General features: G+C 38.3%; 1 protein-coding gene and 1 pseudogene across 2 annotated transcripts in view; one reads left to right on the forward strand and one right to left on the reverse strand.

Moving 5' to 3' along the window:
• The window catches only part of KCNH7 (potassium voltage-gated channel subfamily H member 7), a 539,652-nt gene that overhangs the window by 281,095 nt on the left and 233,392 nt on the right, over positions 1 to 25,165 (forward strand). The window lies entirely within an intron of this gene.
• Positions 828 to 23,351, reverse strand: LOC106990539 (dynein light chain 1, cytoplasmic-like; annotated as a pseudogene).

Genomic DNA, 25,165 nt, shown 5'->3' on the forward strand with positions numbered 1-25,165 from the left:
ACGGTGTCTGTCTACAATGCGGGAAATCTGGATTCGATCCCTGGGTCGGGAAGATTCCCTGGAGAAGGAAATGGCAACCCACTCCAGTACCCTTGCCTGGAAAATCCCATGGATGGAGGAGCTTGGTGCAGGCTACTGTCCATGGGGTCGCAAAGAGTCGGGCACGACTGAGCGACTTCACTTTCACTTTTCACTACACATTCATTATCTCTGAGGCCTAAGGCCCAGAACACTCTATAGCAGTTATCCCAAAGGAGCACTTAAGTAATGTATCTATCAGATTAGGAGTAAGAGTTAATCCAGTAGTTTCTCTGCCATGCATTTCTCAACATGCACTTCTGAGAGGTATTCTTCCATGCACAACAGGAACAGGATGGGCAAGAATGAAACTCAAGAGTGTTGAATAGGCTAGTCTGTTACATCCCACAGAAACTTTAAGGAATCACCCCCACCAACTTACCCAAGATCAAATAATAGGCCATCTTCAACCTTACATTATTTGAACAAATGGTTATTAGCACACACTTCTCCAACAGATTTATTTCTTTAAAGGAATGGATTTTGAAGATAAAAAACATGGGGCAGAGAGATGTGGAATAGAAAATAAATGCAAATGTAAGCTCTTTTGCTAATTGCTGTATAACTACAACAAACTAGTACAGAGAATGCCCTGTACAAAAAGCAATAAAGGTTCAAAGGTGGAGGTGTTCCCTTAGGCAAGGCTGAAGGCTTCAGTCCCTGGTATTTGGAATTTAGGCTGCAGTCTAAATTCCTTGTTTTTTGATGGATCACTGGGTGTGTGGCACAGTCCCATGCTTTTAACCAGACTAGAACAAGAGGATGGCCACTTTGCCCAAGTAGAAGTAGATAAAGAGTTTGGTTTCCTGTGTCGCATAACTACCGAAGTTCCTCCCCACGATGCAGTGCCAGGTGGGGTTGTACTTCTTATCGCACTCCTTCTTGATATGGGCTGCGGTGTCCTTCTCTGTATGATATTTCTCCAATGCCTGAGTAGCACACTCCACCGAGTCCTGTTGCGTCTGCTTTGGCATATCGGCGTTCTTGATCTCAGCCTTTCAGTCACACACGGTTACCAAGGAGCAGGGGCTGGCCAACTGCAACGGTCTCCTGGGGGAGGGGCTGGCGAGGTTCACACGTGCATAGAGAGGCGGTCGCAACCGAAGCCTTGGCGCATCTTATTGTCCAGGAAAACATTCTTAATATCTCCTGTCTCTTAACTCATTATTATTGCCTCACTTCCATCCGAGAATGGTGTCAAAGTATCAGAGAGTAGAGTATATCTTACAGAAGCTTGTATCAGAGAGCAACAGTCAAAGCCTAGAGGTGTGATGCCCTCTCATGTGGCAGGCTAGGTCTCTTGTTCACTCGATTGCAGGTTACCCTGCTGGAACGCTTAGTGGGTCAGGCTTGCATAGCTTAAGATCTTGTCTCTCCAGTGCCATCACAGTGAGCCTTGTGGTAGGCTCCTTGGTTCTCCAATTTGCATCCATGCCAAGTGGGACTGAAGATGACTTGAAAAGTTAAAACCTCAGGGTCATTAATTTTACTATCTTACTAATTTTACTATCTTATTGTACTCCTCACTGATAAAAACTAGTATGGTTTCTTTTCATGCTCCCTACAGGGAGTAGGATCTGAAGTCCTCCTATGCTTCAGCTGTCTGACACACCTTCCCATTTTGGCCATTTCTATGCTTTTAGTGAACCTGGATTTCAAATCTGTTGTCTCACATAACAGTCTTATTTTTTGCATGTCTTTTAATACCTTCTATGACAAATCCTAATTCTTTTTTTAAAATTTATTTATTTTTGGCTGTGCTGGGCCTTCATTGTTGTGTGGGCTCTTCTCTAGTTGTGGCGAACTGGGGGCTGCTCTCTAGCTGTGGTGCACGAACTTCTCATTGTAGCAACAACTTCTCTTGTTGTGGAACACAGGCTTTAGAATGCACAGGATTCAGTAGTTATGACACATGGGCTCAGTAGTTATGGCTTCCAGGGTCTAGAGTACAGGCTCAATAGTTGTGGCACATGAACTTGTTGTCTAACAGCATGTAGGATCTTCCCAGACCAAGAATCAAACCCATGTCTCCTGCATTAGCAGGTGGATTCTTTACCACTGAACCACCAGGGAAGCCCCGGCAAACCCTAATTCTTACCACATTTCTCACTCCTTACCTGTGGCAAGCAAAGTGGAGGTCTCATACTCAGAAAAATAAAAGAGAAAGCACATCAATAATTTTCAGAATATTAGACTGAGTGACTTCACTTTCCTGCATTGGAGAAGGAAATAGCAACCCACTCCAGTGTTCTTGCCTGGAGAATCCCAGGGACTGGGGAACCTGATGGACTGCCGTCTATGGGGTCGCACAGAGTTGGACACGACTGAAGTGACTTAGCAGCAGCAGCAGCAGCCCAATTATTATATCAATACCTTATCAGTGACAAGACAAATGAAAATAAAAATTGCCAAATCACTGGTCTTTGTTTGCATGATATTATCAGCAAACCGGGACTAGGAAATTGAAAGATATTTTAATAAATTGTGGGTCACATGTAAGTTAATAAAATTAGAAGTCTGATGTTTCCAGAAATACACATATAAAAGCAATTCTGTAACTACTTTTATTTTTGGCTCGAGGGCAATTTTAGTGACTTCAGCTGATCTCCCAGCATCCTAGGCTTTGGGAGAACAGAACTCCACAGAGGTAGTGCTTCTTGAAAACGATGTGGATAGACAGATCTACGTGGGAAAAAGACCTCATTTAGCTGTCCCTAAAGGACCTGTGTATATTTACTGATACATACAATAAAAACATAAATGTCCTCCTAGGCAATCAATTGAGGCTTCCTTGCCTGGGCACTATAACCTGTCAAGTTATATTGTTACCGTGTACTTTTCCAGTAGTTAAGAACAATGCTCCTCTGTGATATTGGAATTTTTGCAACCCCATGGATTGTAGCCTTCCAGGCCCCTCTGTCCATGGATTTCTCCTGACAAAGATACTGGAGTGGCTTGTCATTTCCTTCTGCAGGGGATCTTCCCAAACCAAGGATTGAAACCGGCTCTCTTGCATTGCAGTCAGACTTTACCATTTGAGCCACCAGGGAAGCCCCATGCACTCTCTTAACCCTGTTTCCAACTTTCGGATGGTATGTTCCTGTTTTCCTTTGAAGTTCATTTGGATGTTCAGTTTAACCTGTCTGTCTTCTATAAAATTCTGGTGAGAGAAAGAGACACACAGTGACTGTAATCATCCCCAACCCTCCCCCTCTTTTCCCCAGTCCCCCCAAAGCCCCCCCACCTGTCCATTCTCTGAAGGAGAGTGTAGAATCTCTATGCTCCTGGGGATGGTCTGCTTTGAGCCTGAACTAGACAGAATTAGGTTTGCATTCAGACTCTTACAAACTCTAACTTTCTATCTGATTTGTCCCCAGCCCAGGGAAGCCTCCATTGTCTTACGAAGGAAGCTATATCACCTCTCTCTCAACCTCCACTCACTTGAACCCTTGATTCTTCCAGATTCATCCTTAGATTCACATCTCTTTCAGTTGTGGCTATTTCACTCCCCAATTCTCCTCTGCCTTTCCTTTCCTTTCTGCCTACTCTCCCTTCAAAAGGAGGAAAAAGCAATAAAAAGTTTGCCTAACTTCATTTATGCACTCCTAGCACTTTCTCCCTTAACTAACTCATCTTGCCTCTGGGCCAAAATACCTAAAATACCCTCACAGCGAAATCTGAAAGAAATATCAATGAAAAGGTTGGACTAAGTGATCTCTAAGGACACTTCTAGAGAAGAGTTCTATGACTTCATATGAGGTCAACAACATACAGAAAAATCCAATCTAGTTCTCAAAAAAAATTCTGTAAGTTTTGAGAATCTGTTATTTGTGATGCGATGAGTGAGAGAACTCAAAAAAATAAGTAAATAAATAAAGGATACATTCCCTAGTCTCTATAACTTCAATATTTGATATAGAAGACCTACATGCAAGAAAAGTTAAATACTATTTGAGGAGTCCATTCGTTTAGCCATTCATTTATTCATGTTTTCTGGGGCTTTACTTAAGATAATGAGGTTCACAACTGCAAGGAACCACAATAGGGAGTGCAAAGGATACTTGGGTTCATGTAGGAAGAGTACCCAACCAACTCCCAGGTGGGAAAAAGGAATTGTCTTCTTGGAAAAAGTGTCCTAGCTGAAATTTGAAGAGTGTGTGTGTGTGTGTGTGTGTGTACATGTATGCACTAGCATGTAGTTGAGCCATGATTAAATTGAGTCAGAGCAGAACAATGATATGAGCAAGGAGAATCACACTTGTAAAGGTCCAGAAGTTAGAGTAAGAACACCTTCTTTTCAGAAAACTAATAATAGTTCAGTCTGTCTGGCTGGGGAACATTGGAATAGCAGTATAAAACCTTCTAGTCACTTACAAGTCAGAAGTTATCATGGAAAATACCAAGTGAAATGGCCAATGGTGTGAGGTAAATAAAATGTTCTAACTTCAGAGGTGGATTAACATGTGTTACTTGGAAAGAGCTGCCTCAACACATGTGGGGAGGGTACAATGATAAGGAATTTCTAGTAGATTTCATGGTGTGATCAAAGGCAATCAGAGAATGCATGAATTTTTCAGTGAACTGTAGGCAGGCCTCTTTGACTAAAGTCAGGGTATGAATAGGAATTCACTGGCCAAAATTTGACATCTCTAAATATACCTTCCTCTAATTGCCGAATAAAAAAAGAAGAATTTCAGTAGCTCCAAAAAGTCCCCCATTTGCATGTGGGGAAGAATGGGAAATTACACTAACTTAGAAAATGAGAGTGAACTGAATTTGACTCAGCACAGAACTGTGGCCACCTTATGCCCAGCTGCAGCCCACACTAGTAGTACCCTGGTTATAGCCTGTAGTACAAACTTTAACACTATTAAAACAAATTTCCTTTGGACTTGAGAGTACCGAATTCTGCCAGCTGCTTATTTCACAATAGCTAATCACACCATCAACCCTTCACACAGAATCTCAACCTCTTCAGTGCAGAAGTGGAGTCCCAAGGGCTGGGCTATTCCTTTTTGTTCCCTGTGTATAGATGTGGTCAATAAACAGAAGTCACATTCTCTCTTTGAAATATGGTTCTTTTTGTAAACACCCAAGTCAAGCCAACCCCCTATACTAACTCAATTTGGGATCTAACATAGCAGAATGAACCTAAGAAATATAAGTATGGAATATTTGTTAGGTTTAGAAACAGCTAAAGGAGTCAGATTTTATAAATTAAGAAACCTTGTAAGGCAGCACAGTCTATATTTTCAGAACTTTGTAATCATATTCATATTATCAAGCTGGCTGAATTTGTTAGACTGGAAGGAGATCAGTATTTTTTTTTTGTGTGTGTGAAGTCTAGTATTTTAAAACTTTGTTTTTTTTTATTTGAAGATATGTGAAATATAAAATATTAACCATTATAAGTTTGGGAAATTATTTGAATAAACTGCAGTGTATTTAGAATTTTCATTCAACTTCAGTATATAATTAAGTGCATTGAAATATTGTTAATAACGATAATATCAGATACTTTATATTATTTTTCATTAATGTCTATTTGACGCAAATTAAAAACTAGGTATCATTCAAGGCTTTTTCTCTTATTCCAAACTTGTTTTCACTCCAAATTAAGCAGCTATGCAGTCAGCTTCCTTCCTGATAATATACAAACCATTTTTTAAATTAATTTTTATTGGAGTATAGTTGTTTTACAATGTTGTTAGTTTCTAATGTACAGCAGAATGAATCAGCCATACATATACATGCGCCTCCTCCCTGTTAGACTCCCTTCCCATTCAGGTAACCACAGTACACCAAGTAGAGCTCGCTGTGCTAGTCAGCATGCTCTTGTTAGTTAGTTTATGCATAGTATCAAATGTGTGTATGTGTCAGTCCCGGTCTCCCAATTCCTCCCACCCCTCTTCCCCACTTGGTATCTATATGTTTGTTCTCTTCATCTCCACTTCTGCTTTGCAAATCAGATCATGTATACCATTTTTATATTAATTTTCAAAAATGTTTATTTTCCCAATTGTAAAATAAATGTGTTATAGGCAAATAAAGACATGAAGGAAACATAATTTGTAATCTCATCACCCACAAATAATTACTGTTTATAGTAATTATAGTTTTTTATAGTCACTTTTACTCTTATTTCTAATATATATATGTTTGTATTTAAAATTTGAGGCCATTATATATTCATGTTTTAACAACTTTTTGTATTAGTGTTTGAACATTATTCCAAGTAAATATGTACTCTTGAAAACTAGCAATTTTAGTATCAGGCTATCAGTTTTTCTATTAAATTTAATATCTAATGGATATATTTATTTACATCTATTGTTTAAGGTTCTGATTATTTTAAAAAGATATCTAGGTGAATTACTGAATCAAAATATATGAATGTTAAAGGTTATCTTATCTGCTTCTCAGGAAGATTTTTTTTTAACAATTTATCCTCAGGTGTATGAACCTGCAGTCCACAATAGCGCTGTGCATTTATTTTGGTTATAATGGTGGCCAGAAAATGATCATCTGCTCAAATTTACATTGATACGATAATAATGAGGTGGAACATTTTTCATACTTAAAAGTCATTTGCATTGCTTCTATTAATTGTTCATATCATCTAGTACATCTGTCTCTTGGATGAACTGAATGGAATTTAGAATTTAAAACACTGAGCTGAAAAAATAGTTTAAAAAATGATAACAGTAAATGCCACCTTGTAATTAAGTGAATACTTAAAAATTAATCAAGTTTTAATTTGTTCTCAGTTAATTCACTGAGGATTTTAATTAACACAACAATTTTTAACTTATTTTGGTCTTTTTTTTTTTAAGCTTTGCTTTTACTTTTGAAATCCTAAACTGCATTTCTCACTGAAGATTTGTACATTGTTACACCTTTCTTTCACTTCACGCCTTTTGTTCCAGACTACATCGCCCATGCCACACATTCAAGCCTATTACCTCGGAGCAGCCAAAAAAGATCTGAAAAAAAAAAAAAAATTCATGAGTCAGAGGAAAAAAAAATCTTTAGAATTTAAAGGTAGTGAGAGGGATTTATTTATATGGAAAGGGACCCTCTACTGTGTAGTCAGCCATTGCTAATAAAATCTTTCCAGAACAGAATATTAATCTTTTTAGCACAACTGAAATAAAACTACCATGCATGCAATTTGCTAGAAAGGCATTTACTGTGCCCACCTAATATGTTAACAGAGCAATACAAAAAGTTTTGGTAAATTGGAGTAGATTTTGAGTAATTATCCTAAATCCTAGGTGTGTGCAAGCTCTAAGTGGAACCCTAGATTTCTGTGGAATTTTGCTCACTGACTTTGTTAAGGGTCTTTTTTAATAATGAGGAAAGCAAATTATCCAGGTAAGAGGAATGGTGCAAGCTTACAAGGGAAAAGGGTCAAAGCTGAAAACTGAAACTTGAAACAACCATAATGTCTTTTCATTTAGAATATTATCCGTTAGAGAAATGATGTGGAATTCAAATGAAAGCAGGATTTTAGTGCTCATATCTGTCACCTTCTAGGCACCTAGAAATCACAACAAAGAAATTCTTTCAAAAGAGTGAGGGTTTTGCATTTTCCTAGGGATCTGAAGAATAAAAATGCATTCTGTATTCCTTTCCCAAAGATTTCTAGCTGTTACTTTCTTGGCATCTGTTTACTGCTGACCACTGGACCATTATAAGTTTGCTGCTGCTGCTGCTGCTGCTGCTGCTAAGTCACTTCAGTCGTGTCCGACTCTGTGCGACCCCATAGACGGCAGCCCACCAGGCTCCCCCGTCCCTGGGATTCTCCAGGCAAGAACACTGGAGTGGGTTGCCATTTCCTTCTCCAGTGCATGAAAGTGAAAAGTGAAAGTGAAGTCGCTCAGTTGTGTCCTACTCTTCACGACCCCATGGACTGCAGCCTACCAGGCTCCTCTGTCCATGGGATTTTCCAGGCAAGAGTACTGGACTGGGGTGCCATTGCCTTCTCCAATTATAAGTTTGATAGCTGCTGAAACAAGAATCCTAATCAGATGTAACACACCCTCTCTGAAATGATTTATCTTGTCATAGCTATAGAGCAGACTAAATTGAAAAGCAAAATTAATCTGCTTCTATAAAGGTGAACTCTAGCCTATCATGTAGTCTGTGACAGTAATTAATGCTGCTTTAGCTTTCTTTCTGTCCTCAGCCCAAGAAACTAGTAATAATTTAGGTATGTGAATGTGTTGAGTTTCATTCATTTCAACCACACAGGATGCAGAGAGATTGGCATGTTTACACACTTTCAACTTCTCCCAAGAAAATGAAGCTTCTGGTAGGCATTTCCCTTTTGCAGTTCTCATTTCAGTTTCATGTAAAATCAGATACTTTGCTATTTCCTGATAGGAAAAAAAAGAATTAATCAGGAACCTCTATGGTAGCTTATAAAAACATTAATAATAAATTGATGGTATTTTAGGACTAACATGTGAAAAAAATACTACATATTTGAGGTTGTTTTCCCATAAGTGCTACTATTTTTTAAGATAGATAGGTTAAAAACAATATTTTTAGCTGTTCATCAGCACTCGGTTATGATATACTGATCCTGAAACCCAGCTCTTAGTATAAAAAATTAGGGAGAGGGACTCTTTTCCTGCTTGGCAGGTCAAGTTGATGTGATTTTCCTTTTTGCTGAAGCAACAATATCTCAAGTAATAACTTGAAAAAAAGAGAGGATGGTATGAAGAATTTAGAGAAAGTAAAATAAAAAATTCATTAAGAATTGAGGTGAGGCAAAGGTGAAGAAGAGGAATGCTTCCAGAGTAACTGGCTTGCTTCTGTTTTAGACATCAGACAGCTAAAGGCACCTTTTGTAAGAATAGGAAGTACAGTAAGAGAAGAAATTAGACAAGAAAACAAATAGTTCAGCTTTGGATATATTATTTACAAAGCATGTGTGGAGGAGGCAGTCTGTTATGCAGGTGGGTGTCTGAGAGAGGTCTGGGTGATGAAATAGATTTGGGAAAACTCATCACCTAAAAGGTCGTGAATCCATAGGATTGAATGGGAACAGTACAGCAGAATAGCCATGGTTTATAAATCACTGCTTATTATCTCAATGAAAAATATATTTTTAAAAAATTCTGGGGCCAATGAACAATCCATTTTTGAACCCAAAAGTGGGCTTTATAGAGTGTCCATATCTTGCTCTTACTATCTTTCTTGTTCACCAATCATGAACAACATAAATTTATTAAATTCTTAAAGAGAGAAGGAAGCCAACAGGCATAACTTGGGAAAATATGTGCCTTCTTCCTGAATCAAATTTGAAAGAAAATGCCTAGTGTAAAACACAACTTTCTCTAGCTAAGTATGTAAATTCTCACTTACGAATGTGTTTGCCATTCCTCTATTTTCATGCTAGTGAAAGAAGAATTAAAAACTCACTGAGATTTTATTTTAAGGTATATATATTTAACTGTTAGTATTATCCTACTATCTATGAGAAATATAAGCCAGCACTGCGTGTTTGTTTTATATATATATTTTAAACAGTACTAAAATTATTAAGGAATGATAAGTTAATCAATCCTGGCACTAAATTTTTAAATTCTAGCTGAAGACTAGACTAAAGGTGTGGTTTAATCATACAACACACAAAGAATAGGGAAAAGAGTAATCTGGAATAGAGATATTTTCTGAAAGCTCATAGTTTGTTTCTTAAATGGAAATTTGTAGAGAAATATCTAGAACCTCTATAAATTCTGTTATTTTTCTTAGGAGAGTAAAAATAATATTCCACAACCACTTCTGACACCTTTCATTAAATATTTTAAAATATATAATAGAAAGACATTCTTGCCCAAATGAATAATAAAAGTATGATACTTATATGGAAACAAAAGTCAGTCTTCCAGAAATACAATAAATCTGAGAACAAAGTGAAAATTTGGGTGCATTGTCAGTGCTTCCATATAGATCTTTTTGAAAACAATAAAGAGTAAAATAACCATGTTCTATTTTATTGTCATATATTATCTTTTTGGAATCTATTTAAACTCTTTCTACCTGTAGGGTATTAGCTCTCACTTGAGAGACTCCTGCTGTAAGTTTCTTTCTGAGCCATATAATTTCTAATCAAATTATTGAACCTTGTTCACCCATTTGGAAGTAGAGAATAAAAGAAAATGAAATTGCATTTTTTTCCCAAAATATTGTAATAGATTCTTCCATGGGTTTCTCGCTGCACTGTCACCTCAGTCCCCTCGTCTGTAACAACCTCCACATCCTGGTGGACACTTTCAATTCTAGTTCCTTTCCTATTCAGATCCAGGAGCATTTAATTTTTCCATGTCTGGTTTATAATATTTGGAATATAGATTTTTTTTAATTTACAACAAAAGTTTTCTCACTTTTCTCCCCTAAATTCTGCATTAATCTTCTTGTCGGTGAACATAAATTCACAAAATCTTTCAAACTGTTCATTCTTGATAAAAGTTAAAGAGATCATGTCAAGGTTATTATGGAAAATAAAATGCAATCTATTGTTTAACACATGTAAGGGAGAATACATACACCCAAACGTTTGCAATATTTCATTTAACTGATAAAATAAAGTTCAAAGCTTTACATTGATTAGCTATGACTGAGTGCATCCTTCATTGTACAGATAATTACATGAATTATTAACCTTCAAAGAAGACAAGTTAGAATAAACTTTGTCACTGATGGGCCAAATAAAAAGTTAAAAGAGATTAATTGAATGGTTTGTTAGAGAATGTGACATTTAAGAATAAATTGAAAAATGAATGGCAAGATCATTAAAGGTCACTTGTGCCCTTACTTAGATGCTTAGCCTGAAAAATGTTAAAAACACCAAAAAAAAAAAAAGTATTTTTAATTGGAAAGTCAGAAAGAGGAAATGTACTCAAATGAGTGCTGATGAAAGAAATTAGAGTTGAATGCCAAGAACCCAGGAGGGTGGACACACAGGCTCATCTTAAATGAAAGGCTCTCTGGTCAGCTGATATCATTTGTCCTTATACCTGTACACCACTGGCAACCAGTAGGTCACAAATTTTTACTTGATCTTACTGAAAACACATACTCTTCTTCAACCAGCTGGTGGAGCAGAACTCCAACTAAGTAATATTCTCTCAAAGGTTTTGATATGAATAATATGAGTTACATTTTCTTTCCTTTTTTTTTTTTTTTCCTTTTGGATATGTTCTCATTCAATCTTAGAGCAAAAAAGGACTTTGAAAACCATCTAGTTCAGAGACAATAAATAGCATACATAGTATCGTTTCCTTCTTTTTGTCCTCTCATGGGAGAGGTCACTGCTTCCTCTAACATTCTTTCCCATGAAACAGAATCCAGTTCACAATTTGCAGCAGAGCACTTAAGGGCAGCCACTTCCAATCAATTGGTACTCCAGGTAAAAACCACCTGCTGTACCTGATCTAGTCCAAATTTCCATTTCACAGTTTAAGAAACAGAGATCCAGATCTCATTTGCAGCTGGGTTGGAGAGTCAATCTATAATTTTGAAAGCAAATTTCTCTAAACAGGAAGTAAAACTTTAATCACCTTTGCTGAGATTCCTGAGTGAAACCATATAAGTAGAATTGTTTGATACAGAGTTAGCAATTTGAAAGACTCCTTCTATCATTTTACTGTACACAATAGAGCATTTAGGCGATTGTGACTGAAACTGATTCTTCTCATGTGGGCAAAATAAAGTTTTCCTAAATACTGGGCAACATGCTGCTTGTCTTGCAAATCAAAAGAATAGTAAATTTAGGACAGGCAAAAATGTTCCACCCTCAAATTACCTGGTGTGTCCATGAAATAATATCCAAGTAGGATACCATGATTTATAAAGTGCTCTGAAGGAAAATGCCCCCCGCCCCAAGCGTAATCACATTCCTCTATCATTTTGGTCTCATTTAACTTAGAGAAACTAGTAGTTTTCTTTCTCTGAGGCTTATGATGGAAAATAAGGCAATCATGAGAATTTAAGAATGACACAGCATAGAACCATCACCCCTAAGCCCTTAACAGGTGATATTCTGCAGAGAGCAATCCTGGATGCATTTAACATCTCTACATGTGATTGATTATGAGCTGGAGAGAGTAGTCATTAAATCTGCCAAGTACATCACATCATCAGGATGGGTGAGCACCTTGAAAGACAGGATTAGAATTAAAAATGACCTTGGCAGTTTGAAAAATGATTATAAGCAAATGAAATTGAGTTCCCTAAAATCAACGGTGCAGCAACATACTTACAACACCCCAGACTGCACAAATCAAGTTTGAAGTGGATAGTTGAGCAGATGGTGGTTGTTACCTAGTGAGTTGTAAACTGTACTACGTTGACTTTGTTCTGCTGACCAAAAGACACAATGTATAATCAAATATTTGATGAAGTATAGTGTATAGTTTTATTCATGAACTAATGCAGATTAATTATTAAGCAGAGAGTGAAGAAGAACTAAAGAACCTCTTGATGAAAGTGAAAGAGGAGAGTGGAAAAGCTGGCTTAAAACTCAACATTCAAAAAATGAAGATCATGGCATCTGGTCCCATCACTTCATGGCAAATAAATAAGGAAAAAGTGGAAACAGTGACAGATTTTATCTTCTTGGGCTCAAAAATCACTGTGGACAGTGACTATAGCCATGAAATTAAAAGACGCTTGCTCCTTGGAAGGAAAATTATGACAAACCTAGACAGCGTATTAAAAAGCAGAAATATCACTTTGTCAACAAAGGTCCGTATAGTCAAACTTATGGTTTTTCCAATAGTCATGTATGGATGTGAGAGCTGGACCATAAAGAGAGCTGAGCACTGAAGAAATGATGCTTTTGAACTGTGATGTTGGAGAAGACTCTTGAGAGTCCCTTGGACTGCAAGATCAAATCAGTCCATCCTAAAGGAAATCAGTCCTGAATATTCATTGGAAGGATTGATGCTGAAGCTGAAACTCCAATACTTTGGCCACCTGATGCAAAGAGCTGACTCACTGGAAAAGGCCCTGATGCTGGGAAAGATTGAAGAAGGAGGAGAAGGTGATGACAAAGAATGAGATGGTTGGATGGCATCACCAACTCAATGGACATGAGTTTGAGAAACCTCTGGCAGTTGGTGAGGGACAGGGAAGCCTAGTGTGCTGCAGTCCATGGGGTCACAAAGAGTCAGACACAACTGAGTGATTGAACTGACCTGAACTGATGGTTTTTCCAGTAATCATGTACGGATGTGAAGGTTGGAGCATAAAGAAGACTGAGTACCAAAGAACTGATGTTTTCGAATTGTGGTGCTGGAGAAAACTCTTGAGAGTCCCTTGACTACAAGGAGATAAAATCAGTCAACCCTAAAGGAAATTAACCTTGAATATTCATTGAAAGGACTCATACTAAAGCTCTGAAACTTTGACCATCTGATGCAAAGAGCCAACTCATTGGAAAAGACCCTGCTGCTGGGTAAGATTAAGGGCAAGAGAAGCGGGTGACAGAGGATGAGATGGTTGGATACATCAGCGACTCAGTGGACATGAGTTTGAGCAAACTCCAGGATAGTGAAAGAGAAGCCTGGGGCACTATAGTCCATGGGGTGCAAATAGTCAAATATGACTTAGCAACTGAACAACAGCATTCCCATGTAATTCATGAGGTATATAAACCCTAGAAACCCTGGAAAAGAATCAGAGGCCTAGGATGAAAATATTTGCAAGGAAAATAGAAAAAGTAAGGAAATGTTAACAAAAACTATTTGGAAATATTGTGAGTGCAAGCTGTCCAAAGAGATGTGAGAAAATATGTTAAATAAGATCATAAAGGATTTAGGCCATAAATAAAAAGGTCTTGCATGCTATAAACTCTAACTTTATTTGGAAATGTTCTTTCTAGAGATGATGTCAATCCAGAAAATTAACTTACAGCTTTGCCTGAATTCCACAGTGCAAAATAAACTAGGATTCTGTGATCTTGTAAGCATGTAATATTTCTGTGGATTTTTAATTTCTCTCTCTGAGTTCAGTTCAGTCACTCAGTCATGTCTGACTCTGAGACCCCATGAATCGCAGCAAGCCAGGCCTCGTTGTCCATCACCAACTCCCGGAGATAACTCAGACTCACATCCATTAAGTCAGTGATGCCATCCAGCCATCTCATCCTCTGTCATTCCCTTCTCCTCCTGCCCCCAATCCCTCCCAGCATCAGAGTCTTTTCCAATGAGTCAGCTCTTCGCATGAGGTGGCCAAAGTACTGGAGCTTCAGCTTTAGCGTCATTCCTTCCAAAGAAATCCCAGGGTTGATCTCCTTCAGAATGGACTGGTTGGATCTCCTTGCAGTCCAAGGGACTCTCAAGAGCCTTCTCCAACACCACAGTTCAAAAGCATCAATTCTTTGTCGCTCAGCCTTCTTCACAGTCCAACTCTCACATCCATACATGACTACAGGAAAAACCATAGCCTTGACTAGATGGACCTTAGTCGGCAAAGTAATGTCTCTGCTTTTGAATATACTATCTAGATTGGTCATAACTTTTCTTCCAAGGAGTAAGCATCTTAATTTCATGGCTGCAGTCACCATCTGCAGTGATTTTGGAGCCCCAAAAAATAAAGTCTGACCCTGTTTCCACTGTTTCCCCATCTATTTCGCATGAAGTGATGGGACCAGATGCCATGATCTTCGTTTTCTGAATGTTGAGCTTTAAGCCAACATTTTCACTCTCCTCTTTCACTTTCATCAAGAGGCTTTTTCGTTCCTCTTCACTTTCTGCCATAAGGGTGGTGTCATCTGCATATCTGAGGTGATTGATGTTTCTCCCGGCAATCTTGATTCCAGCTTGTGTTTCTTTCAGTCCAGCGTTTCTCAGGATGTACTCGGCATATAAGATAAAGAAGCAGGGTGACAATATACAGCCTTGACATACTCCTTTTTCCTTTGGAACCAGTCTGTTGTTCCATGTCCAGTTCTAACTGTTGCTTCCTGATCTGCATCAGATTTCTCAAGAGGCAGGTCAGGTGGTCTGGTATTCCCATCTGCCAGGGTCCAGCCCCGGTAGATCCAGGGAATTCAAAGCAGCGATGGCGTCGGTGTCTGAGGAATTAATTGCTTAATTAAAGACATGGAGGGAGATTAGAATGAAATAGTGTAGTAGGAAAATAAGTGGAGAAAAGAGGCTGAATAACTTTGGTTTACATGGAAAACCAATAAAATTCCAAGACAAGGAGTTTGCACCATCTACGTAGGCCACCGGCGCCTGCTCGAATAGCGGAGGGTGCCCCGCCTTGGGCTCCCTCTCGCGTGGGTCTTAGAAGCCAGGGCAAGTAAGTAGACATGGCGAGCCTCCACGTTCCAGATGGGAATTCAGCCAGAAAAGGGAAAAAAGAACAACATGGGGGAGCCAAGCATTGGTGCCAGACCCACAACTTTATTTTCAAAAGCAGCTTATATATCCCAAATTGTACATAAAGAAATAATGGAATATACAGAGTTATGCAGGGGAGCAGTCCTGACCCTTATTGAGACCAGGCTTTCTTTTTGCATACCTTCCCTTATACAAAAGGTCTCAGGTGGTTTGACATCATCTTCTGGCCGGGGGGCCTGTTAACGTTTTTATGGCTGTTTTCCTAGATAAATGTCTATCAACCAGAAAATTCTTTTTCCCTTGTTTTTCTTTCATCTGTATCACCCTCAAAGTACTAAATAAAGTTAGTTACATTCCTGTAGAACAAAGGTGCAGTGGGTTATAACAAAGAAAGTACTTAACTCAAAGATCTAATATTGCTAATACCAGGGCTACTACCTGTTTCTTCTGCATACCAACTGTATCAACAAATAAAAGATATGAAAATTTGGCAGCAAGTATTGGCTCAACAAGTGAAACCCTTAATCAGTCCTATTCTAATGATTTTGACTCCTTGGAAGCTCCTACATCCCTAGGATGTTTTAAGCTTCCTGTGCCTCTCACAGTTGGGAGGCCGCAAACAATCACATGCGCAGCTGTAAGAGTCCGGCAGGCAGGCTAGAAAGCCATCAGAGGGGTTTTTGGATTGAAACACTCTTATTATGCCCAGGAGATTTATTAACTGGAGTCCTAAGTTAACTCCTCTTCAGAGAGAGGTGGTGGGGGATAGCCCCCCGTTAATGTCAGAAGAGTAGGTGGAAAGCATAACATAGTAAAGCAGGCAGACTCTGCTTTCGGGGCTAGATGCAGGAGCAGATCCAGCGAGGCTCCCTTAAGGCCCGACTCGCCTTTGCCTGTCAGGCCCCTTAACCTCATGACCTTTGCCATGGGCGGGACTCCTCATGCTGGCTCCCGGCACCCATCTGTTTCAGAATTTTCCACAGTTGATTGTGATCCACACAGTCAAAGGCTTTGGCATAGTCAATAAAGCAGAAATAGATGTTTTTCTGGAACTCTCTTGCTTTTTCCATGATCCAGTGGATGTTGGCAATTTGATCTCTGGTTCCTCTGCCTTTTCTAAAACCAGCTTGAACATCTGGAAGTTCACAGTTCACATATTGCTGAAGCCTGGCTTGGAGAATTTTGAGCATTACTTTACTTGCGTGTGAGATGAGTGCAATTGTGCGGTAGTTTGAGCATTCTTTGGCATTGCCTTTCTTTGGGATTGGAATGCAAACTGACCTTTTCCAGTCCTGTGGCCACTGCTGAGTTTTCCAAATTTGCTGGCATATTGAGTGCAGCACTTTCACAGCATCATCTTTCAGGATTTGAAATAACTCAACTGGAATTCCATCACCTCCACTAGCTTTGTTCGTAGTGATGCTTCCTAAGGCCCACTTGACTTCACATTGCAGGATGTCTGGCTCTAGGTGAGTGATCACACCATCGTGATTATCTGGGTCGTGAAGATCTTTTTGTACAGCTCTTCTGTGTATTCTTGCCACCTCTTCTTAATATCTTCTGTTTCTGTTCAGTCCATACCATTTCTGTCCTTGATCGAGCCCATCTTTGCATGAAGTGTTCCCTTGGTATCTCTAATTTTCTTGAAGAGATCTCTAGTCTTTCCCATTCTGTTGTTTTCCTCTATTTCTTTACATTGATTGCTGAAGAAGGTTTTCTTATCTCTTCTTGCTATTCTTTGGAACTCTGCATTCAGATGCTTATGCTAATTTGTAGAATAGTTTGAGTTGCATAACTTTCATAATAAGTGATTGCAGAATTATTACTCCAGCTATTGAAAAATTATAAAAATCTTTCACAATTTTCATAAAATCTTTACTCTTATTTGATGTAGAACATCACAAAGAATATGTGCCATTCCTTAGCAGTGCTGATACCCCTTTATATCTCTGGTATGTATGGTAAGAAAAACTGGTGTAGAATCTTCTATATTATCTGCAAAACTTTAAACCCAGAAAAGACTTTTAACCTAACTCCATCAATCACTTCGCTTGGCAAATATAGTATAGCAACACTATACTATACTATACTATACTATACTATACTGTACTATACTATACTATACTATACTATACTATACTTCTGTGTGCAGTGACATTTTTAATATAAATTTATTTATTTTAATTGGAGATTAATTACTTTACAATATTGTATCAGTTTTGCCATACATCAACATGAATCTGCCACAGGTATACACATGTTCCCAATCCTGAACCACCCTCCCTCCTCCCTCCCTGTACCATCCCTCTGGGTCATCCCAGTGCACCGGCCCCAAGCATCCTGTATCCTGCATCAAACCTGGACTGGCGATTTGTTTCATTTATGATATAATACTTGTTTCAATGCCATTCCCCCAAATCATCCCACCCTCTCCCTCTCCCTCTCCCACAGAGGCAGTGACATTTTTTTAATTGGCCAAATAACTCAGTAAAGGAATGTTTAAATTTGTTTAAATGTAAATAAAATATATAGCTGTATCTTTTTAATATTATGATTTTTAAATACTGCATTTCTTAAATATCTGTTCCTGGTGTTTAGTTGCTAAGTCTTGTCTGACACTTTGCGACCCTATGGACTGTAGCTTGCCAGGTCTTGTGTGCAGTTTCCCAGGCAAGAATACTGAAGTGAATTGCCGTTTCCTTTTCCAGGGGATCTTCTGAAACCAGAGGTGGAACCTGAGTCTCCTGCTTGGCAGGTGGATTCTTTACTACTGAGCCACCTGGGAAGCCTTCTAAAATACCTATAGGGATTTTTTTTTTTTTTGACACATATACACTGGATTCTAGCAGTCAAAAGACTATGTATTTGAATATCAGTAGTTGTATTTGCGTTTAATATCCTTCAGATGATTCTTTTTATAATTATAGGGATTTTCCTCACTGTGTCCTTAACTTGCTGTAAAATGTCACTTTTTTTTCTATAAGATTTCATCTCTTTTGTTTAATCCTTAGCTTATAAACAAAGAAAAGCTCTATGGTAACTTCCACATTAACTTCATAGGTATTCTAAAGGAATTACCACAATTCCTGTTTAGCACACAGCTGGATTCTGAATAATTTAACTTGTGTGTGCAATGTTGGTTTCAGTAGCTTCCTTACCATGGGAGAAATATTGATATCTGCAGCACCGGCTGTTTCCTTGACATGAGAGTAAAAAGAAAGAAGGAGTAAGAGAACAATGAATACTGGTAAAGGGTGGGCAAAGAGGCAGGGGCTTGCTTGGAAACACTAGGATTTGGGGGTCAAAATGCTCTCTGGGAAATAGTACCCGAAAACAATTCTAACTTAGATTTCATCACAACTTACATATCTGATTCAAGGAATATCTGACAGTATCCTATTTCCAATAATAAGAAAAAATAGATTTCCTAAAATGTTAATTAGGTTGGGCTACTTTCCCATTCCCTTGCCCTCATCTCAGTGTTCACCCTCAGTAAGAAACCTTGCTCGGACTGAGAAGGGATGGAATATGAGAGAGAGAGATTGACAAAGATTAAACATGTTTAAAGCAACTGCACAAAGCCGGTAGTTCCAAGACGACTATTCACTGGTTATTAGATAACATCTCTGTGAGTTAAACTACAATCTTCTTCTGAAAGACAGTGATAGGGTTGTGCACACTCCCGCCTGCAATTCTCAAGGCCTTCACAGATTACAAGTCCAATTTGGAGTACAATAAAGTAGATGAATGCTATACAACCAGAGAAAACTGCAGCAGATGAGAGAAAATCAGGTTCCGAAAGGTCATGAGAGACAGAAATTCCTGCTCAGTGTGATTCTACTAAGGCCATAGTCCTTTCCTCATTCTTCGTACGTAGGGTTAGCCAATCAAGTGCAAGACAGGAAACTTAACACTAGACAGTTACACAATAATTGAATGGAAGTGCACAATATCTGAGTTTGTCCTTGGGTATACTGAGGTACATTGAGTCAATAAACATATACATTGGTATGTATTGAAGATAATTTGATTCAACTATCTCTCCTTAGTTATGAGATTGACTCTTTGAGAAACAAACAAACAAACAAAAGGAGATTTATTTTCATTTAGGAATGAGAACTCTGCAAACTGAAAAACATCAAATAGGAATATGGCCCTATTGTTGTGATTAGTTATCAAGACTGAAGATTTGGCCAGAAATCAGGAAAAAAGAGGTGGAAAATCATATTATCACAGATGAGAAGTGACAATTCTTATACCTGCCCAACCAACTCAAACCTAAACAAAGAACAATATTAAAGATGATATTTCAGAATTACATAGGATGGCTTTTCTGGAAAGAAAAAATTGCTACCAGTGTCAGATTGGGCCACATTTTTTCTAAATTTTCAGGTTTTACTAGGCTAGACTAAGGTTGACTACATTGCTATAGGCATTTAGAAATGGTTAATGCATTGGAGAAGGAAACTGCAACCCACTCCAGTGTTCTTGCCTGGAGAATCCCAGGGACGGGGGAGCCTGGTGGGCTGCCGTCTATGGGGTAACACAGAGTCGGACACGACTGAAGCGGCTTAGCAGCAGCAGCAGCAGCAACATCCCTACTCTCTCCACCATACAGAGTACCTGTCAATTCTGTCTGCCTACATTATTATCTTTATGATACTAAGAAGAAAAGCAAAGTTATTTGGTTATAGCAAAACAAATTTTTAAATATAATTCCCATTACTTATGCCAAGGGTCAGAAAATCAAGGTCCTTGAGCCAAATTCAGTCTGCAGCCTATTGTTTTATATGGCCCTAGAAATAGGAATGATTTTTACATTTTCAAGGGATTATTTTTTAAAATCATTATGCAGTGACAGATTTTATGTCACCCACAAAAACTAAAATATTTACTCTGCAGCCTTTTACAGGGCTATTAATAATATAGTGCCTTTAAAATTAACTTAAGTGGTTGATTATTACTAAATTCAATGATTTGAATAAAAATGGAATTTTTAAACCTAGAAAATAGAAATGGAATACAGATACTCATTTAATGTACAAAATGCTATATAATATGCTTCTGATGTAGAATTCATTAATGTAATGTCAAAAACATTTTGACATCCTGTATTTTGATATCCAGAAGAAATAAGCTTTTGTGTTTGTAAACTTGTCTGGCTCAACAAAAGAAAAAAATTTATAAGGCAAACCTTTGCCAGTAAAGTCAAGAAATAGAAGCCACAAAATAAAATATATGTATGTGTGTAAATATATGTGAACATCATCACAATTACAGATATACAAATAAAGTAGTATTAAATTGTCCAATAAGTAACTAAAGATCACTGCAGGGAAAGATTGTAAACATTAGCTGCAGTCAATTTTTGCAGCTTTCATCTGTAAAAATTCATCTATTGAGCCAGATCTTGATCCTTTTTCTTGCTGTTAAATATCTAAGCTTGCCCCTTGTCCCTAGCTAAGAATCCTGTTATTCCAAAACACACTAGATTTTTGTGGGAAGACCAGTCGCAGAGAAAACCTGATAAAATGAGAATGCTCACTGTCTTTCCATTTTCCCCGACACATGCCGGGGGACTATATTTTCTAGGCTGGACTCTCCAATGCTTAATGATGTCCTCCCTGCCTCTGATGGCTTTCACCTCTTTCCTTGCCAATGTACTTACAAACGCATCAGCCTCCTTGCCTCAATATAACTCTAGTGCTGATTGCAGATTGTGGGTGAAACCTTTGGCTATCAGGAGACTAGGAATAGATCAGGAAACTCAGCACAACTCTGAATTAAGTAACCTTTCAGCTGCGAGAGACTTGAATCACCCCACCAACTTCGCACACTATTCTTAACTGTTCCTTTGTCAGTATTTTTGTTAAAGGGGAAAAGATTAGGATGTTTCCTCCGTTTCTCTATCTCTGTCTCTCTGTCAGTCTAGTAGAAAGAAAAAGTGAACATGGACTAAAACCCATAGATTCTGCATGAGATGTTCCCTGTTACCTCCACATTCACAAATCTTCATCCAGTTTCTCAGAAAGTGTATTAACTGTTGTGTGTAACCAGCTGCCTTAGGACACTGAAATGAGGAGTGTCATCTGTGAAAGGAAGAGAAAGGAGGGCTAACAGGAATAACAGGTGTGTTGATTGTTATTTGAGGAAAAAGAAATTGGTAACAGTGAGGGTTTAGATTTCAAAAATGAAAATAAAAATTCTCTACTTCTGATAAGAAAAAAAAAGTCCCCACCATAATTTAAGTTTTAAAGATGGAAAAATAGTCTATAGACTTTATGTAACAAATACCTACAGTTACCCATTTTTGACACAGACAAACTATGAGACCTAAGTCCCTCGATGACATATTGAGAGTTATCTCTCCAGCTAATTTTGAGGACTAACCTATGACTTATTTAATTGGTTAGCTCTTCATGACTGTGAAGACTGGCTATTTCTTTTCATACCATATGTGGTTTCTATCTTGCTTTTTATATCTTCTATAAAATATCTGCAGTTGTTTAATTCTGGAGAAAAATCACTTTTGTAAAGGTGGGATTCTGAAATAAGCAGAATGACTAGATGTTATATATGTTTTAAAATAAATAATTATTGAGCTCTTGTTATATACTTATAATATGGCTGGACACAGATATATAGACTGCAGAGACATATGTGAAAGAGGATCCTTGCCCTGGGGTAATTACATTCCAGTGTGAGATACAGACCATAAATAACACTAAAAGAAATGCATACTTTCAGGTAATGTGATGTGGATAATAAATTGAATGATATACAAAGAAAACAACCATTGGGGGAGGTGCTTTGGTTGTTCAAGAAGATTGTCCTGAGAAGGTGAAAGTCTTAACAGAGTGTTGAAGGTAGAGATGGAACCAGCTATTGAAGAGCTGAGGAAATGCATTTGAAGGAGAGGGACCAGCAAATATCCATTGGTGGAAATTGAGGTTGGACATGTTCCAGGAACAGAACATTGACTGTGGTTGAAATAGTGAGTAGGAATGAACATAATTAAGATGAGGACAGATGGTAGACAAGGGCCAGATCATGGTCCTTTGGGACTGGGATTAGGAGTTTGAATTTTATTCTTGGTTTATTGGGAAACCATTGGAGTGCTTTAAAGACATACTTAGACTTAAATATTTTAAAAATTATTCTGGCAAATGTTCTAGAAAAGTAGGTCAAATGAAGGAAGAGTAGAAATGAAGCTATAGAGTCATCTAGGCTACATAGGTAGTCACTAGAGTAATGATAGTTGAAATGGAAATTGATAAGTGGATTTAGCATGTATTTTAGAAGTATAACCTAAAGACTTGCAGCTGATAGACTGAACAGAAACCTTGTGCTGGCAATTTGGATGACAGGAAAAAAATGGACTCCAGTGTTTGCCATGAGCATGAGGAAGGCTAGAGAACAGAGCCTATCACTCATGTCCCTTTGCTGTTTTCCTGGACCTGAGTCCCCTTCTTTGTCATCTTCCAATCCACTTCCAATTAGGCATTGATTCATTTAGATCCGTATAACCCTAGTGTCTTTCCTATGTTAGAGCTAACGTAAATCTCAAAGTCTTCTTCTGACTTTGTTTCCCATTGCAGGTTTTATAATATTTGCACTCTTTCCTCACCCCAGCTGTTGCCTTTACCAGAATTTCAGGAGGTGCGGCTCTCCTCCCGCACAGATGCGCTAGAATAAATGCCTAGCACAAGATGTCTTCTTTCCTGCCAGGCTGTGGTTGGGAACTTTCAAAGCTGCTTTGATTGTACCGGGACACACTATCTTCAGGTGTACTTCTACACCTATAAAATACTCTAAAAGTCCATTTTCTCCAGTTTCATTGGTGTGTATACTTGAATGTCTCCTTTCCCTCCTATACTCTCCTGTTCCATCCAGAGCTACATATGTAGTGCCCATCTCGGATTTTATCATTTAACTAACATCCTTTGCATTGAATAGCTAGTCTAGCTTTCCATGTTAGTTTAGTTTAGTTCAGTTTAGTTTAGTTTAGTCGCTCAGTCATGTCCTACTCTTTGCAACTTCATGTACTGTAGCCTACCAGTCTCCTCCTTCCATTGGATTCTCTAGGCAAGAGTACTGGAGTGGGTTGCCATTGCCTATTCCAGGGATCTTCCCGACCCAGGGATTGAACCCAGGTCTTCTGCATTCCAGGCAGACGCTTTAACCTCTGGAAGCTTCCATATCACATGTGTGGGGTTTTTTTATTTTGCATTTTTCCTTTATTCATTCCTCAATGCATCAGTTCTTATCTGCACATACAAATACTTTAACAACAACACACTGCATGCTTAATGGATAATGAGTGTCCATGAATATACCACAGTAAATAATAGAGTTAATAGCAGTAATGGCAATTTATAAATCATGTTTATAGGTATCTTTTCTATCAAAATCCATCCAGGTATGAAATCTGAGAATAGTTTCTTCTCATGTTACATCCATGTTTGCTTGATTTTTTTCAATTGAAGGATAATTGCTTTACTGGTCAGACTGGCCATCATATTAAAAAAAAAAAAAAACTACAAACAATAAATGCTGGAGAGATGTGGAGAAAAGGTAACTCTCTTTGCACTGTTGGTGGGAATGTAAATTGATACAGCCACTATGGAGAAAATATATGAAGATTCCTTTAAAAAGCTAGGAATAGGACTATCAAATCCATGCTTTTGAAACTTACTTTATCATTGGAATTGTTTCTCAGACAGAATCCTATGTGGGGCCCCAACTCCCAGTGTGAGAAGTAAACAAGAGGAGAGCTGCTCTGATGGAAGAGGAAGATGAGCCATGCTTTCAGTCTCCTCTGTGTGCCCTGTGATTATGCTTGAGACACTCATACACAGGAAAATTCACACTCAACAAATGCAGTTTGATACCTCAGTGCTAAAAGAAAATTACTCTACATCTATTTCTTTGAAATGTCAAATTTGGAAACTTCCCTATGTGTTATATTTGTGTGACTAAAATTCAGTAATCCTGATGATGCATATCACACAAGCACAAACACACACACACACACACACACACACACACACACACACTCCCCTCTGAATCCTAAGATCATGCTGTTAATACTAAGAAGAAGGTTACATTCTCCCAGTAAACATCTAAAAGACCCACCTTCTTGAGAAGTGGAGTTTTGTTCTATAAATAATGAGGCCAGCCTTCTGAACCATCCCCGCGGTTCTCCTGATTCATGTAGTGTAGGATCTCCACTGAGGGTTGTTTAGCCTAGAAAGTTCTAGGGCACTATGGCAACTTTGCCACGCTCCACCTAGAATGCTTCTAGCAGTTATGTCTGCATCAGCCTGGTGAGGTAAACAGGAATGAAATATTTAGTACAGTGTCAAACGTGAAGAACTTTAGATCACATTTATGGAGAAAGGTTAACTCTCCATATTATCTACTCATGAAAATGTGGCTGGGGTGAGGCAGGGTGTCAAAAAAAACCACATGACATACCATCTGGTTAGGCAAGCTTTACTTCTCGACTTTATCAATGCAGGTTTGGGATTGTACCTGCCACTGATTACATGGAGGGAGAGGCAAGAGGATAAACAGGTTAAGTGACAATTCATCATCATTCTCAGACAACTGAATCTAGAATGTTCCAAATAAATAATGAATTAAGACAATCAACTTTGACTTCAACAAGAAGTTCATAATTTTATTACACAGATCTCAATTTGACAGACACCTAACTTTTGTATTTG

This window comes from Ovis aries, chromosome 2, assembly GCF_016772045.2.
Source record: "Ovis aries strain OAR_USU_Benz2616 breed Rambouillet chromosome 2, ARS-UI_Ramb_v3.0, whole genome shotgun sequence".
In the NCBI taxonomy this organism is placed as follows: Eukaryota; Metazoa; Chordata; class Mammalia; order Artiodactyla; family Bovidae; genus Ovis; species Ovis aries.